Source organism: Phasianus colchicus, chromosome 2 (genome assembly GCF_987193195.1).
Source record: "Phasianus colchicus chromosome 2, bPhaCol1.hap1.1, whole genome shotgun sequence".
Classification (NCBI taxonomy): Eukaryota; Metazoa; Chordata; class Aves; order Galliformes; family Phasianidae; genus Phasianus; species Phasianus colchicus.
In genome coordinates this window covers 90,008,495-90,027,594 of record NC_143437.1, presented here as the reverse complement: position 1 = coordinate 90,027,594, position 19,100 = coordinate 90,008,495, and the positions used below count along the sequence as shown (strand labels likewise).

Sequence of the window (19,100 nt, the reverse complement as noted above, 5' to 3'; positions counted from 1 at the left end):
GTCTTCCTGGCATTTCCCAAAGCCCAAACTTTTAACATATAAAGCTTGAAACGACATTCACAGCATGCAGCCATATACATGCAAGTACACGGGCATACTCACACGCACAAACAGACACATGCATATATATAAAAACAAATAAAAAAGCATCATCAGAACCAGACATAAAAGAAAATAATATGTTTTTCCCCCCCTATTTTTAATTGAATAAATAAATAATTTATACGATCAAAGCATTTTGCATTATACTTTCTCTACTACTTGTTCTCTCCTGGTATTTCAAAAAATCTAGCTCAGAAGACCAGGCACTGCTAGAGTGGATTACATATTCTATCCTGCAGTATTTTCCCACAGCCAGAATAGAAGTCAAAAAGAAAAATTTTCCTGGCAAGAAGGTCACTAAACAGATGAAGTTTTCAATAAAATATCCAGCCAATTGCATTTCAACCTTAAGGCATTCATGTCTCTAAACAGTAGACAATCTCTGAATTTTGATGGGAAGAGAACCTTTGTTATCCTTGAGGTGTTACAAACATTGTCAAAAGCCAAAAAACTGCTCAGATGCAAAAAAATATTGCTTTCTTAAATTACAGACACAGATACAAAATACTGCAAACTTAGTTAAAGATGTAGAATAATGTCAAGCATCAAATACCTTCTGAATGTGTTTTGTCACTGCCATTCTGTGGAGCATAGAGCTGAGCATTAAACTTGCTCATAAAATTCATCTTTACAAATTTTTTTACATAATTTAATATGTTGTTAGGTTTTCAATCTAACAGAAACAGAGTTAACATAATAATCCAAAACAAAATTATTTGCAACAAGGCATGTTTCTGCTGTTATGAACTGACTGAGTTAGCAACTGACTTATACCAAAGTGGACAAATTATTATAGTGTTAGTCATAATGCAGTGAGTTTTAGGTATTAGTAGTACATTCATGATGCAAATCTAGGAGGTAAACAGTGATTTCCTGAAAAACATTTAACTTCTTGGCAAAATATAGGCATAAGTAATGAGTAAATGATATTACTTCTAATTTTGGGGAGAATAACAAGTAAGTGAACACTTAGCAGCAGATGAAGCATGCTTTGTACTGGATGAATTACATTGCTAAAATATAGCACAAATCATTAAAATACTATAGTAATTGTATGAATGTAAGACGACCCATTCAAATTATCCAGGTGCCAAAATAAAAAAATGGAAAAGAGAAATTGATAGATATGGATAAATGGATAGATATAGATTTGATTGGTTTGACTGACTGTTCAGTGGTTGAAAAACTGATTGCAAGATCATACCCACAGAATTGTGGTCAATAACTCAATGTCCAGATGGAGATCAGCAATGAGAAGTGTCCCTCAGGGATCAGTACTGGAACAGATGCTCTTTAATATCTTCATCAGTGACACTGTCAGTAGGATCGTGTGCACCCTCAACAAGTTTGTGAATGACACCAAGCCATGGGGTTCAGCCAACACACTTGAGGGATGCGATGCCATTCAGAGAGACCTAGACAGGCTTGAGCAGTGGGCACAGGAGAATCTCGTGAGGTTCAACAAAGCCTTCACAGGTGTATCCGAATTGCTGAGTCATGCCCTGAACCTCTGATTAATCACCTGAGGCGAGCAATGAGTCAGCCCTGGGAGCACAGCTGAAAGCAATTCACCTGTGCTGCAGGAAGGGGTGGAGCCTGGCTCCACCTCTCCTAGACCCATTTAAGAGCTGACTACCAGTAGGGAAGGATCTCTCTCTCCCTTCAGAAGATCCATTCCACTGGAGTTTCCTGTATGAGCCCATGACATGGGTAAGCATCCTATTTATTCTCTTTGTCTTACTGTGCCTAACTCTTCTCTTTGTCTTACTGTGCTTGTCTTACTGTGCCTAATTCTCTTGCTTATTTCATTATTATAGCATCTTAATATTATTTGATTATATAATATTCCTTTATATAATTTTCATTGATTATACACCAGGTCTTGCACTTGTGTCAGGGCAAGCCTCACTTGCAATACAATCTGGAGGACAAAAGAATAGAGCATAGCCTTGCCAAAAAGGACTTGGGAGTACTTGTGGGTGGTAAGCTGGACATGAGCCAGCAATGTGCCCTCACAGCCCAGAAAGCTAACTATATCATTAGCTGTAACAAAAGAAAACAGGTCAGCTCAAGGGAAGTGATCTTGCTCCTCTACTCTGCACTGGTGAGACTCACCTGAAGTCCTCTGTCCAGGTGTGGAGTCCTCAGTCTAGGTGGAGTGAAATGGCCCTGTTGGGGCACTTCCAGAGGAGGGCCACAAAAATGATCCAAGGGATGGAATACCTCTCCTAAAAGGGCAGGCTGAGAGAACTGGGGCTGGTCAGCCTGGAGAAGAGAGACAATGGTTTCAGGAGACCTGAGAGTAGCTTTTCAGTATTTAAGGGGAGGCTATAAGAAAGAAGGGGACAGAGTCTTAAACAGGGCCTTTTGTGATAGGGCAGAAGGATACAGTTTTGTACTAAAAGTGAGGAGACTTAAATTGCATATAAGGAAAATGTTTTTTATAATTAGGGTCGTGAAGCATGGGAACAGGTTGCCCAGAGAGGTGGTAGATGCCCTGTCCTTGGAGACACTCAATTAAGATGTACAGGGCTCTGAGCAATCTGATCTAGCTGTAGGTGACTGTTCACTGGGGGAGTTGGACTACGTCACCTTTTAAAGGTACCTTCCAACTCAATTGATTCTATGACTTTATGAAAAATACTATGTTAATGCCTGAGTGCACGAGTTGAGAAGCTTGTATTTTGACTTTTGCTTTAAAAAAGCATCCAACAAGTTGTGACTTAGGGACAGCTGTCTGAACTCATGTTTTCACTTCTGGTTTAGTTCCTCATGCATTCTTCCAGTTTTTCTTTCCTGAATCATGCTCCTGGAACTGCTATTCAAAGAGAACAAACAGCTCCTCAAGCTTACCTAACAGCTGATACTGAGCCATTTCTTGCAGTTTTTTTTAACTGCAGGAAATAAATCTCCTCCCCTTACCCACTTCAAAACCACCTTCACTAACAGGCAGTTAAAAGTAGCCTATTTATTCTCTTCTTCTGTTTATTATATATACCACTGCTGAGCTGGCAAGCTTCACACTTCCTGAAGTTTGCATCTGTTTTTAATTTCACTCCCATTTACATTTACATCTGTTAAGTTCATGCAATTTCCTTTCTGTATTGTTGAGCTCCTGCATTCTTATTCTGAAATAATTAAATCTCATGTATTTGACATTTAGTTGTCCCTAAATACTGTTTTCAAGAAATTTTAAAGGCCTTCTATAATTGCAATTAAAAGAAACTTAATAAAAAAACATTTATTCAACTTGGAATTAAATCAGCAGTAAATATATGCATAATTAGACTAAATCTAATATTAAACTTTCAAAGTTGCAATAAACCAGTGAGTCAGTATTCAATTTTATGCTACTAATCTATTAACAGTACAGTCATTGCTTATTAAAAATTCTGTCACTTCAAAAGTAATGCATCCTATTTATTTCCATGGAAACTACAATAGATACAAAGGGCATAATAACACTATTTGATAAAGCAAGTTCTCAGCTACTGTTACTCAGGTACTGAGCTTTTTTTCTTTTTTTGATATTTTATCTTATCTGTGTAGTACTTCCTACTGCAGTCATTCTCTTTTTGGTTAAATTGCAAAACAAATATGAATATGGAAGAAGATTAAAGCATATGGAATTGATTTCTATCACAAAGAAAATTTATCATAAATCTATGGTAATGTCCAAGAAAAATAATTGTTGTGCAAGAGAAAATGGATGAGAATGACTGCAGAAAAATTTCTGCCTTTGATCGATTCCTCAAGCTAAACAAACACTGAATCTGGACAAAAGACTTTATTTCAAAGAAAGCTAATATCTACTTGTGAATGTGTGTAAACAAACACCTTGGTTTAGAGTAGTCTCTTAGATTCTCGAGTTTATCTATTTGGTACCTAAAAATGGCACAAAATGGGATGAGACACTCTATCTTACTTCCTTTTGGCAACTTTTAAAAGTCACAATGGGATAAATTATTATATTACATAGGAGCATCTATCCATTTCTTCTAATTCAGCTCTCTATTAGAAAGTAGAGTCAAATTTTCTACACTGACTATGCAAGAAGTTCTTATGTCAGTTCTACATAAAGTAATCTGATTCCCTAACCACTGCTTTGAACTAAGATGTTAGTGTGCTTATAATGCCTAAATTTAGTTCATACAATAGATGGTCTGAATTAACATAAGTGTTCTTCTCATAAGAATGAGAATGGGTGTGTGGGGGGAAAAAAAGTGTGATCAGGAAGTCAAGGGAGGTTACAAATTTCCACTCTGTTCTTACCTGGTGAAGCTACATCTGAGTACTATGTTCAGTTCTGAACTCCCCAGTTCACGAAAGACAGGAATTCCCTAGAGAGAGTTCAGCAGAGATCCTTAAAGATGATGATCCCCAGAGGAGGAGATTCTGCCCCTCTACTCTGCTCCCATGAGACACCACCTGGACTATTGTGTCCGGTTCTGGAGCCCCCAACGTGAGAAGGATGTGGAGTTGTTGGAGCTGGTCCAGAGAACAAAAGATGATCAGAGGCCTGGAGCACCTCCCCTACAAGAACAGACTGATAGAGCTGAGGCTTGTCAGCCGGGAGAAGAGAAGGCTTTGAGGAGATGTTATAGTGGCCTTCCAGTACCTAAAGAGGGCCTACAGGAAAGCTGGGGAGGGACTTTTTAGAAGGACATGCATCAATAGGATGAGGGGAGATGCATTAAACCGGAATAGGGTAGATGTAGACTAGAAATCAGGAAGAAATTCTTCACTGTGAGATTAGTGAGATGCTGGAACAGGTTGCCCAGTGAGGCTGTGAATACTCCCTCCCTGTAAGCATTCAAGGCCAGGCTGGATGGGGCTTTGAGCAACCTCATCCAGGGGGAGGTGTCCCTGCCTTTAGCAAGGGAGTTGGAACTAGAAGATCTTAAAGGTCCCTTTCAACCCAAAACATTCTCTGATTCTACGATTCTGTAATGAGGTGCCTGGGACATCTCTCTTATGAGGAAATGCTGTGAGATCTGAGACTATTCAGGGGATGAGAGGGATGAGAGGGGAGCTCATCAATGTTTATAAATATCTAACAGGTGAGTGTCAATTGGATGGGCCCTGGTTTCTTTTGGTGGTGCCCAGTGACAGAACAAGGGACAAAGGAAACAAATAGGAATGCAGGAAGTTATACACTAACATGAAAAAACATTAATCAGAAATACAACTCCCGTTTGTTTGTTTTTACCTCGGCCATTTAACTGCTTTAATTTTTTATATCTAAAGGAAAGAATGTGCAGGCTAATTATAAGCATCATTAAATAATACTAAAATATTTTAGAGATCATTTTAATTCATTTAGCTTCTACTCATACATATGTCAGCTCTATAAGTGGACAGCATACTGCCTGAATCAAAATAATATTCTGACATAATTAGTCTTACTTGCCTAACCACTGTGCAGTTGACACAATTTTTGCACACAGAATAACACTGTTTTTCATTATCTTTGAGCCCCACTAAAGTTATGAAATATAATTTTAAACTATATATAGTAAATCTATTGTTTCCTTGCAACGAACTTTTCTAAACCTAGTTTTGCAATGTGCAACTATTTCTAGTTTGTTTTTGACTCTCCAGTTTTCAGTAACGTGTTTGAAAATTGTATGAGCTTTTTCCATTCATTAACATAAGAAAATTGTATAACCCTGACAAGTGAAACCTATCAAAACCATGGAGTTAGAAAATATAAGAGTGAATATGTATTGACTGTAGAACAGCAAAAATGATGCTGTTAAAATTCTGCAGGTTCTTGCAGAAAAATAGTGGCATAGTCTGATTCAACTCACCCCCACATGAGTCTTCCATAGAATTCATTATAGAATGCAAACAGCTATGAGTGTTACCATTTTTTTTTCCTTTTTTTCTTGTATCTATACACCCTGTGTATATTTACTTGTATTGCTACTTCTTTCTGTTCTTGCTGTTTAAAAAGTGAAACAAAACCTAGGTCATCTGCGCTACTAGGATTGTGTAATGGAATGCTGTAGTTCACCATTACTTCTACAAATGTGTATAAAAGATAAATTAATCCAATTACACACTGCTTTTCTACAGCTGCACTCCATTTTGGTTTCAAATCTGCATGTAAATTAACAGTGTATAATGGCTTCAGAACAGCCTTTGTCATAACCCCTTTGTATGCTTGGGCGAAGCCACTGATTCAAAAGCTGTTGCAGTCAATGGAAAGACAGCTTGATACATGCTCAGGCTATTAGACAACTAGAATAAAATGAAGGAATCACAAACATATATATTGGTCAAATATTCCATTAGAAAAATGCATAATTATTCAGAAAATGACTGAACTTTGGGTTAGTTTTTTCAGAGACTAGATGGACAATAGTAGACCATCCATAAAAGCTAGAATAATATTGAAAATGAGTTATATCAATTGAATTCTACACATCTTCACAAATTATTGGACTGAATTTTCAGAACTTGTGAATTGCTGCGACACTTTGATAGTGCATTTTTTCATACATATTTTCAGTATTATTCACAGGAAATATTACTTGAAATATTTTGCACAGGAGTTTGAATGAAACTTGGACAAATCATGTTTAATTTATTAGACCAGCAGCATGAAATGATTGAATCACAGACATATATATTTGTCAAACATTTCATTAGAAATGTACATAATACATTATTTAGAATATGTGACTGAACTTGGTTAATGTCCAACCCTCTACTCTAAAGAAAGCATGAATGTGCAAACAAACAAATTTGATCTACAGAATGCAGATCTACAGAATTCCACAACAGTTATAATCATGTGAATTCTATTAAATAAAAATTAAATTAAAAACAAAGATGATATAAAATTCCCAACCAAACTGCTTGCTAAAACAATAGATTCTGAGTCTAGAAACTTGACCTCCTGTTTACCATGACCCACATAACTTCTCCCATCATCTCTTGCCTGGAATTCATAATTTCTTTCTGAGGGAGATTTTTAATTTACTGTCAGCAATATTGAATTATTCCAGTGTATAATTAAAAATATATTTTTTCAATTTCCATCTTGCAACTAGTCTGCATTTTCCAAACTCTAATTTCTTATTATTGGATTCTTTTTTTTTTTTTCAGCCAAGAGAAGTATAATTTTTGCTATCAAATGTCTTGTCTTCTTCCTAGCAATTCTTAGGAAGTTATCATTCTCTTTCCATAAGAACAAGAGAAATAACTTTCTTACTAGGAGGGATGAGCACTAGAACAAGTTACCCAGAGCAGTTGTGGAGTCTCCTACCCTGAAAATCTTGAAAACTCATCTGGATACTTCCTACCTAACCTACTGCAACGAACCTGCTGTAGTGAAAGAGTGAACTATGTGATCACCAGAGGTCCCTTCCAACCCTTATGATTCTGTAAAAGCACTATATTGTTAAAAATGTTTGATATCAATGAGATTATTACACTTTGTTATCTTTTATATCATTTTTCCTTTATGTTATTTTTTCATTTTTCCTCCCTTTTTAGGTAGACTGCGATAGGGACACTGTCTTCTGATTTTTTTATCTGATGATAAATATTATTCTAAAACAACTATAAAAGTTATATAGACAGAGTAACACTGTATTTTATTATATCATTAATTAGATCATTATTATTTTTTGTTTTCTAATACTTCCACTTTCCATTTCGAAGTCATTTTGCTGTAAAATGTCGTGAAGCATTGTAATTATGACTGGTTTATTGTATCAGAAGACTTTTTGTAAGAACTATAATTATTATTCAATTAATACTAACAACACGTCAAAGGATGAAATAGCTTGGTTTGCTATGTCTTCACCAATTACACTCCTAATATACATGCTATTTTGCTTGCAGGTTCTAGTCTGGAGTAACAACTACAAGTCTCTCAGCCAGGAAACCTGTACACAAAAGGATAATCTCAAAAGTCTTCACCCTATAGGCAGTATAAGAAGGGACTGTGATAGATTTCACTTTCTCTGCACAAACCAATATTGACATGAAAGTCACAACAGAAATGGCTTGTTGTTTGGGCTTGCTACCAAAGTATGTGCTGAGCAGAATGATGCAAATGCCTAGAAAACATCCACTTACATCTGCAGGATCAGGAATTACCTTTCAGTTAATGACACGTACATATGGTTTCATTGTCTAGGAGCACTTGGTCAAGACAGTGTCCTGAAAGAGTCGTCATGTCTAGATAACAAATTTCTATCCTCACAGAGAAGATAAGTGCAAACTGACATTTTACTATCCAAGTATGCCCATCATCAGTTCAAGCAGGCACACTGTATATTTATTTTTTCCAGGCTGGCTTATCTTCCACGTTCAGATCAGAATGACTGATCTTGTCATCGATGGCCCAGTTGGTTAAATTCAATTTTCAGATCAGGAAAGTATTTGATATTTCTGAGGATTTGATATTTTAATTTGGAGTTGCATAGGCTTGTGATTTTTTTTTTTAATTTTCTTTTCCTTCCCTAAGTTGCCAGTGCATTCCCCTGCCAGAGAGCGAGAAACAATATTAAGACTGCAGCAGACACAGAAGTCAGTAGCATGAATGATGAATACTGAGAGCATATATGACCAAAGGACATGTATCTAACGGTGGCCTTCTCTTTTTTTCCAGCATTTGTGTTTCCCTCTGGATTCTCCTTTGCTTAATATTTGGCTGCAGAAATTCAGCTGTATAAAAGTGGGACAAAACTCTCATTTTGGGAGACATATAAAAAAAAAAAAAGAACAATTAAACAAAAACATACAAATAAGCAAACAAAACATGTAATCATTTTACCATAGAGTGATTTAGTTGGAAGGGATCCCTGGAGTTCAAGCCCCAATTCAGTAAAAGAAGAAATCTCCTTTCACTTATAAACACCGAAGAACATTTGAGCTTCAGTGTCTTTCTCTAAAGCTTGTAATAGTCACAGCAATCATACAAAGACATTAAAATCACATATCTGAATTTGTCTTCCTTGATCACTGCTGTTCCTCAGTGGCCATCTCCCAGTTTCAGGCCTTTGGAGGGTGCTGATGGGTAACATCCCCCATATTGGCTTTAATATTTATAGCTATCTGTGGTGCTGCTGACAGCACATAAGAAACATGAAGATTTCTCCTCCTTAGAAGCTCTTCCCTCAGTGTCTGTGAGCCAAATGTGTGATCTGCAGCCCATAAGTAGCTGTACACCTCGTTCTTGTGTGTACATGAGCTCTTCTCCCAGTGTTTATTAGCTTTCCTGATGCTATATACTTAGGACTTCTCCTAGTTGTGACTTCAAATGTAGATTTCTTATTAACCACCACCTAAGCACTGTATCCTACAGCCCTTATTCAAAGTTCTCCTTTAAAAAGGGCTACATGGTTGAACTTGAAATCACTGGCATTTGTGAGCAAAGTTATTTTGGAATGCAGAAAACACCTGCTTCATAACAGTCATGTTATCTCTGTTATACAGAATCTAGAAATACACAGATGTTGGATTTACCAGTATTTGAGTGATTCATCCTGAGATTAGCAGGATTTATAAAAAAGATTGTGCTTGTTTTTCTCCATCTGTTGTCACTGCAAGCTGCTGGACTGTAGCATGTAGAACTAGGTAGCTTGCTTGCATTCATTTTCAAATACCTCCTGGCAACAGAATGACAAAACAACTTTGAAAATGGAAGTAAATTGAGATACCAATATTGCAGTTTTTAGTTTGAGTTATTGGCCAAGCACAAATACAGACTGGGTGGAGAATGGCTGGAAAGCATCCGTGAGGAGAAGGATTTACAGGTATCAGCTGATGAAAGGCTCAATATGAGCTGGCAATGTGTGCTTGCAGCCCTGCAGGCCAATAGTATCCTGGGTTGCATCAAGAGAAGCGTGACCAACAGGTAAAGGTCTTTACCTCTCCCAGAGGAGATCCTGCTCCTCTGCTCAGCTTTCACCAGATGCCATCTGGAGTATTGTGTCCAGTTCTGGAGCCCCTAACACAAGAAGGACATGGAGTTGTTGGAACAACTATTCATTTAACTAACTCTTCTTAAACATTCCGTGTATGTTAAATGTTCTGTTACTATTCAGTGTCTGTTACTGAATTCAGAACTGCTACTATAATTACAAATTTACAATATTAGGAATGTAACAGAAATGCCACAATTTTCATACTGTTAAGAGTACTCTAATGATCACATCCTCTTGTATTTTTTGATATACTGTCAATTCATACTTTTCATATTATCTTGTATTTATAGACTACAGAAAAAAGAAAATGTAAGGTTGATATACATGCTATTTCAACCATTTAGCAGACAGAATTTACCATATAATTTCATTTGCTATGACTATTACGAACACTATCAGAATGTATTGCTGTACATTAGACATTCTGAAATTATCAAGTCGCTTTTACATACCTAATAATGTTCTGTATAAAACATAATATTGTTAGTTATATGTGTTTTTCCTTTTAAACTATGAAAACATAAAACTATAATTATACTTTTTATCATTAATATTTATTATTCTGAGTTTAAATAAGAAAGGCATCTTTTTCCTTTCTGATCTGAAAGAGTCATACTTTTCTGTACTTTTCTCTTCATCAGATGACGAAGTGAGAGCTGTTCCTCATCCCATGCCAAGCTGGCACCTAATACATGTTCCATTAAAGAGTTAAGAACATAATTTAATCTGACTTTCAAGGAGGAGGTGTATTGATCCATCTGGAGTTTGTATATTGTTTTATTTAATTAATGTAGAGTCCTAAAATTGAAGAAAGATGATTTATTTCTTTCTTTGCTTTTGCTCTTCTTTGCTTTGTCAATGTTTAAGTTTTTACTGACAAACAAAATCAGCACTGCTTTTAGTGGTAAAAGAATGAAAGACATTCAAAGTCTTCATCTGGTTTCTCTGGTTTCTTGTTTCCAAATAACACTGATTTGATGGATAATAAGAAATGTAAAAAAAAAAAAAACAAAAAACATTAAGTCTGTCAAAGCTGAATGTAAAACAAGGGAAAGAAATTCAAAATTTACATATCTTTAGAAATATTTTCTATATTATTTCATGGATACAATTTCCAAGGTAGCCTAAAAGTTATGGATTGACATTGAAATTAACAGGCATGGAATGGAGGCATCTTGAAAATTCTAGGGTAGCTTTTGTCAGGTATTGTAAGTATACAGACATTTGACATAAACTGTATCATTTGTCATTCTTCACTAAGGCTAGGCAGCAAGCACAAGATCAGTTACAGCATTTTTTGCTATGAATTTCTAAGTATATTTTCAGTGTGCATCTGTAAGGCTTTTCCTTACAATTACAAAAGAATGTCATGCAAGCAGAACTTTTTATTGACTTATACTATACAAATATTATCTGTATTAAAAGTAGAAACTCAGAGTAGTTATTAGCAATACTGGCACCAGTAATGCTGACAAGTGTAATACACATCATGAAAACACTATGGAAATTGACTGAAGGTGTATAGAAAAAATAACTTGGGCTTGCCTCGCTTAGTCAGTCAAAAATTGGCAAAATCAGACTCTGCATGTGAGTGAGCTAAACTGTACTCAATCACTGAATAATCTAAACAGCACAGAATCATAAAGGTTGGAAAAGACCTCTAAGATTATCTAGTCCAACAATCCACCTACCAACAATGTAGCCCATTAAATCATGTTTGTTAATAACACACCTACGTTTCTTGAATACTTATAGTGACAGTGACTCAACCAACTCCCTGGGCAGACTATTCTAGCACCTGACCACTCTTTTGGACAAATTTTCCTAATATCTAACCTGAACCTCCTCTGGTGCAAACTGAGGCCATCCCCTCTAGTTCTGTTACTGTTATCTGGGAGAAGAGGCTGACCCCCATCTCTCCACAACCTCCTTTTAGGGAATTGTAGAAGGTCTCCCCTGAGCCTCCTCTTCTCCAAACTGAACAATCTCAGTTCCCTCAGCTGCTCCTCATAAGACTTGTGCTCCAGACCCCTCATCAGCTTCATTGGCCTTCTCTGGACATTCTCCAGGGCCTCAATGTCTTTACTGTAATGAGGGACCCCAAACTGAAAAACGTACTCAAGGTGCAGTCTCACCATAACCAAGCAAAGGAGGACGATCATCTCCCTGCTTCTGCCAACTACACAATTTTTGATACAAACCAGGATGCCACTGGTCTTTTGGGCTACCTGGGCACATTGCTGGCTCACGTTCAGCCAAATGTTGACGATACTCAGTTACATTGAGGATATTCTGTACAGTATTCCAGCCAGTCTTCCCTAAGCCTATATCATTGCCTGGGGTGAAGTGAAGGACCTGGCATTTTGTCTTGTTGAAATTCAACCTATTGGCCTCAGCATATTGATCCAGACTGTCCAGATTCTTCTGAAGGACCTTCCTACTCCTAGGCAGATCAGCACTTCCTCCGAGCTTGGTGTCATCTGCAAACTTACTGAGCTTGCACTCAATCCCCTCATCCAGATCATCAATAAAAAATAATGAGCAGGAAAGGCTGCAGAATTGACCTCTGGGGAACACCACTCATGACTGGCAGAGTGGCTGGAAGACTGTGTAGAGGAAATGGACTTGGGGGTATTGATTGATGCTCAGCTGAACATGAGCTGATAGTGTGCCCAGGTGGCCAACAAGCCCAGTGGCATCCTGGCTTGCATGAGAAACAGGAGCAGGAAAATAATCATTCCCCTGTACTTAGCATTGGTGAAGCTGCACTTCAAGTACTGAGTCCAGTTTTGGGCCCCTCACTGCAAGAAAGTCATTGAGGCCCTGGAGTGTGTTCAAAGAAGGGCAACAAAACTGGTGAGAGGTCTGGAGCACAGGCCTTATGAGGAACGGCTGAAGGAGCTGGGATTGTTTAGTCTGGAGAAGAGGAGGCTCAGGGGAGACATTATTGCTCTCAATAACTACCTGAGGGGGGTTGTAGTGACCTGGGGGTTGGCCTCTTCTCTCGTGTAACCAGTGATGGGACTAGAGGGAGTGGCTTCAAGCTGCTTCAGGGGAGATTCAGGCTGGATGTTAGGAAATACTACTTCTCTGAAAGAGTGGTCAGGCACTGGAATGGGCTGCCCAGGGAGGTGGCAGAGTCACCGAGGTGTTCAAAGAACATTTGGATATTGTGTTGAGGGACATGGTTTAGTGAGAACTATTGGTGATGGGTGGATGGTTGGACAGGTGATCTTGTGGATCTTTTCCAACTTTGGTGATTCTATGATTCTATGACCAGTCACCAGCTGGATTTAACTCCATTCACTACCACTCTCTGGGTCTTGTCCTCCAACAAATTCTTTACCCTGCAAGGAGTGTAGCTGTCTAAGCCATGGTCTTCCAGTTTCTCCAGGAGAATACTGTGGATGACAGCATCAAAGACTTTGCTGTTGTCTACGTAGACTACATCACCAGCCTTTCCCTCATCCTCAGTCATAGAAGGAGATCAGGTTGGTCAGCTATGACCCATGCTAACTGAGTCTGATTCCCCTGGTTGTCCTGAACATGTTGTGTGATCTCCCTCAAGATGATCTGCACCATAACCTTCTCTGGCACCAAGGTCAGACTGACATGTGTGTAGTTCACCAGATTCTCCTTTAGAAAAGATGCATGTTCAAAAAGAAATGGTAAGTGCAAAATTTTCCAGTGTTTCACTGAGATTCTCACATATATTCAACTTGCTTTACTTTGTCAAGATGATGGAGGCTTGACACTTGGACTTCTTGCACGTAACAATACTGATACTGAGCAAAAAACACTCTCAGGTCCTGCAGTGGTAGTCTCTGAACTTGCATTACCAATAATAATATATATTATTAATAATAACTGCAAATAACTGCAAATAGTGATGCTTTTATGAATCTGTTAATCCACTAACTCCACACTTTTTCTTTGAGTGCAAGCAGTAAAACGGGGCTTGTTTCCTTGCAGCTAAGATCTTTCTGAGTTCTTTCCTCCCTAGAAACTCCCCCCCTCCAAGAAACTGAGTGGAATGTCTCTGGAAAGTTTCTAGATGCTGCTCATCTCAGCCTCAAAGGCAAAGCCTCTCTGGAGAAAGGCATGACTTTGGAAAAGCTGCTATTGATTTAGTCATATAAATGCTCACATGCCAGTGTTCAAGTGTTTGCCCTGGTGCTGTTTATTTTACTAATCTGGACAAAGCCTCAGGATTTAATTCTAGAGTTTTAATTCTGGAGTGTGTTACACTTGTCATATTTGATTAGAGCCCATGAACATGAGCTTCTGTTATGCTTTTCCCTCTTTTTTTTTTTTTTTCCCCGTACTGTTTATCACAGTTTTTTTTCCCTATTATTTATCACAGTTTTTTTGCATTATTTACTCTCTGGACTTAATTGCATTTCTGCTAGTTTGCTTTCTTTTTTCTTTTTTCTTTTTTTTTTTTTTTGGCCTTTCTTCAGTGAGCTGGAATTCTGTGATTCTGTGATTTTCACATTTTGGCCATCTTAAAACTCATGCTGACACAGTGAGTAGAAAATAGCCACCTGAGTTGTGTGTTGCATAACTATTCCTGTCAGCCTGTGCTTCTCAAAAGGTGAATCAGGAATCACCTGGAGGTGGTCTGTAAAGAGGAACTGATTTATGTAATGCTTCTTTGCTCTCATTTTTGTGCTTCAGCATTGTGTAGCACTATTCTATTTGCCTTTTTAAAAGTGAATACTGTCTGGTAGCCATAGGAGCACTATGCAATCACAGTTCTCAATGAGTCCAAACAGTTATGAAAGAGAAGGTGCTCTTTTTCTAGTCAGATATCACAGTACAGAACATTTTAATATAACTGAAGACATAAAGAGAGAAAGAAGAAAAAAAAAAAACAAAACTGCACAGCTGCATATTAATGTGTGAATGAAATAAGGCTCGTATTTTAATACTAAAACTTAAGGTTTCGGGAAAGAAAAAGGCATAATGTTTCTGTGCTGCATATGTATAGAATTCAGGCAGCTTTTTTTTCTTGTACTTCAAGAATATCCAGTGTGGATAGAATGCTAGAATCTCTAAGGAAGGTGGTGAAAGAAATGAGAGTGAAATTCAATTTGTTTCATGTCTATTTTTCAGCAATAAACTAAAAGCTGTCATGACTGGTAAGTCAAAATAAAAGAGCCAATCCTAGCAAGCAAAAACAGTTTTACAAGGAAAAGTAGAAATTTTCAAAGTATGAGAAAATACTGCTCTCTGAAGAGATATGTCTATTCTCTTGTCTGTATAGCCTCACCACTTGGAGTCATCCTTATGCCCCTTAAAACATTTTTAACATATAGCTGAATTTCTTGGTTAAAGGGAGAGAAAATTTTTAACAAAGCCATAAGTATCCAGTGAGTCTATATCCCTTTAGGCCTGTACTGTTAATGTATCTAATTCAGAATGTACAGGATATGCTTAGAAAAAAGTTCAAGTAAATCGTGCATTCAGTTAACTCATACTTTGTGCAGCTTTGATATGTATCTTATGAATGTGAGAGGGAACTATATAAAATGAAGAGAAAGGATAAATGCAGTATTTAATATTCATTTGTAACAGTAGAGTACAATCTCATCAAGAGTAAATATGACAGTAGGAAAGTTTTCACATATATGTGTACCTAAAAATTGGAATGATGTATTGACTCAGAGGATCAAAACAAGATCTTAAAATACAAACTACAGCATATATTTTCCAAAGGTACTTAAGTGAGGGAAAAATAAATCATGCTCACTTCTGTTCCCCCTGCACTTATTCTTCTCAATTGTATAGGTGTCTATTTTACTTTTTCCAACATCAAAGTTTTTTATGAAATTCCCTCCTATCTTCACTTGTGCTTACTCCTATGTTTCAGAAAATAGTGAATCTTACAATATCAGTCAATTTGAGATACATTTTATAGAACATAAGAAGAAATACAAAAATAATATCTCAAAAACAATTCTCCTTTTTCATTTTATTGCTAAGAGAGCAGAATTCTGAGGAGTAAGAGTAGGGTAGTATTTATTTATTTTTTAAATTGTTTGGAAGGATCACTAAGATCACATAGTCCATCCACCTACCCATCACTACCATACAACTCAGTGATCCCCAGAATCCCCTTCCAACTCCTACAATTCTGTGATTCTGTGATTACAATTCAGAAAATTCTCTTAAATCCAGCTTCTTGATAAAGCCTTCTATTATTTCACTTGTGACTTAAAAAATGCAGTGTACTACAGACTAGAAACAGGTCTATGTAATTCTGTAAGCTAGCTGTCACAGAAGTCAGTGAAAGGAGACATCTTTAGTCTCACCACTGAACTCTACTCCCACCTGTTTCATGCAGAATGAGCGTATACTCACTCACTTGTAAAATCACTATCATATGATTGCCTAACCATGATATTATAAAGCCACTCACTCCTCAGTATGAAGTAGGTTTGCCCTTAAGGAGATGAGCCTGCTCTAAAGATATTGTAGGGTTAAATTTCTTCCTTATAAGGAAATTCATACACATCTGCCATATTTCTGGCAGGTGCTCTAATCAGAAAGAATAAAAAAGACATGAAATAGAATCTTCTCCTCCACAAATCTTTAGAATGTGTTCTCTACTCATATCTGGAAGATATGATGGTGACCTTCTGGTTAATTCTAGGCAAGTCAGAATCATAATGTTCTGAGACAAAAATCAGAATACTTTATATAAGACTGTAATAAAGAGAAAAATGAGGCACGGTCTAATTAATAGCAATTGACATAAGTAAAATAGTGTCAAATTTAGACACTGTTCTTTAACTTAATGTTTTAATCCTTGCTCCCGGAAACTTTTCATCTTTAACTGATGACTGTGCAATACAGGACATGCAGGTTGGCAGCCATCAGAAGCTGGGACTAGAGCTCCTTCTTTCTACTGGCTTTCATAATTCCTAAGCTATAAAATGATGCTTCTTGTCTATTCTGCTTCTCACATTTACAGTGGTATTACACCCATAGGTTGAAATAAATAATATTCATAGTGATCACTTTTCTACAGTGTATTTTTAAATGTCCTTGTACCAAAAAGAATATAGAATTATTAAAAAGTCATAACAGTTAAGTACCTCAAAAAAAAAAAAAAAATTGAAAAGCAAATTTACTAATTTTGAAAGGTTGTTGAAAACTTATTTAATCATTATAGTTATAGTCACAGTGTATTTGAGGAACAGTAATTTAATTTCAATCAAAGAGAGAAAGTTATAAAAGGATCTGATGTCATGAATTGATTTATGGTCTATATTCAGACCAGTCATTTAAATATCTGCAAGGACTTTTCTTTGTGGCTGGAATTCTATCTAATTTGTCAGCATTTTGAATCTGGAATGGTTATTGCTTGGCCCAGGTAACATACTTCTAGACAAGACTGAATTTGGAGGACAACCATTTACATCAGGTAATCTGAATAACAGCATACACTTCTGAAAGGTTTACAGAGGTTTTACAGCACTGTCACTGCTAAGCCAAGAGGTTCAGCAAGAAAATGGATCCTTGACACAATTTATTATAACAAACATAGCCTCTTTCGCAAAAAAAAAAAAAAAAAAAAAAAAAAAAAAAAAAAAAAAGTTTTCATTTAGAATTACCAATCGTTAAGACCATAAAATAGTGACAAATGTGTAATCAGTAGCAGTTTTTAAATCAGGATTCTTTCTAAAAGTACTCTTGTCCAAACATACGATATGGAATAACATCTTATTTTCAATGTATCATTCCCTTACTTCAAATTTTTCCATGAAGTTGTTGTGCTTTTTTTTTTTTTTTTTTTTCTTTGCTGTTATGCAGAGTTTTGACAGCAAGATTTACAGATCCTAAAATTAATAGAAAATTTGGAATCAGCTTTTCTGTGCAGGAAGCAAAAATGACTTGTTCAAGACTGACATCTGCAAAACAAAAGGGAATGATATGACTATAATCTTTTCTCCCAGTGATTTCTAATGTAGTTACTTTAATGCATCCTTTCTTTTATGAAAATAAATAAATATTAAAGAAGAAAAATTCTAATAGTGAGTTCAGAAATCATGTTTCAGGAGGGGGAAAAAAAAAGACAACAAAAAACATTTCCTGATAAAACAAAAATGTTTTCAGAATACTTCAAAGCTTGAAAATCAATTTTATTTTGTAATTTAAGCTGAAGTTTGCAAGGTAACAAGCTTTCAAAGATTGGGCCTTGTCTTTGATCTAAGAACTCCTCAGTGCCTCTGATATCCAAATTAGGGCACCAAGATTAAAGATATTGTGCTTGTCTACCCTAATTGTTCTAAATGTAGTGAAGAATTAAAATGCACATCAGATATTCTGATGAATGGATTGATTTTGTAGTCAGGAATTATTTCAATTCTTACAATTATTGTGTCAAACATTTTAACCACTGCAAAGAATATTTAATGATTTTGTTCAGAAGTTATTCTTATGTTTTGTATCCTAACCTCCATTTCATGGAAAATACTATTGAGAATTTCACTGAAAACAGTGAGAAATTACTTTGATAATACCACAGATAATTGCAATAAATTACTTTACATAATGAAAACGTGGACCTCTGCTGTTTAATCAGGAATGATTAAATTGAATAAAATAATTGAATGAACACTGGCAGAGACTGCTCCTAGATCAGTGGCTCTCGATGCTTACTGATTTGAAGACACCTAAAAAATTTCCTCTAAAGGTACAGACCACTACATAATGCATTGACAATGTTTGCTTTTGTTCACAGTTAACTTTTATAGGTACATCAGAAACAGTCCATGGAGCCTCAGACATTCAAAGACATTTTAAAAATAAATGCATCGTAAAATATGCTTCTTTTTATACCTGAAGTACATTGCCAAGTGCCTGAGAGAACCTGGTGTGCTTTGATATTTCCAGTGACCCTACTCAATAGGGATCATTAGAAAAACACACTTTGAAAAGCAGCATTGAAAACACTCCTGATCCATTAAAGATGACACAAAATTGAGCATTTTGTTGGCTAGTGTCAATATCAACTTCAGAACTGTCTGTTCCATTCTTTCAGATGAA

General features: G+C 36.5%; 1 long non-coding RNA gene across 1 annotated transcript; it reads left to right on the top strand.

The window, feature by feature from the left end:
* The first annotated feature begins 1,748 nt into the window (after nt 1-1,748).
* On the top strand, nt 1,749-9,431 carry LOC149919179 (uncharacterized). The gene is made up of 3 exons (XR_016464831.1): nt 1,749-1,812; nt 7,957-8,145; nt 8,729-9,431. It is a non-coding gene; the product is annotated as an uncharacterized LOC149919179 (long non-coding RNA).
* Nucleotides 9,432-19,100: the final 9,669 nt, after the last annotated feature.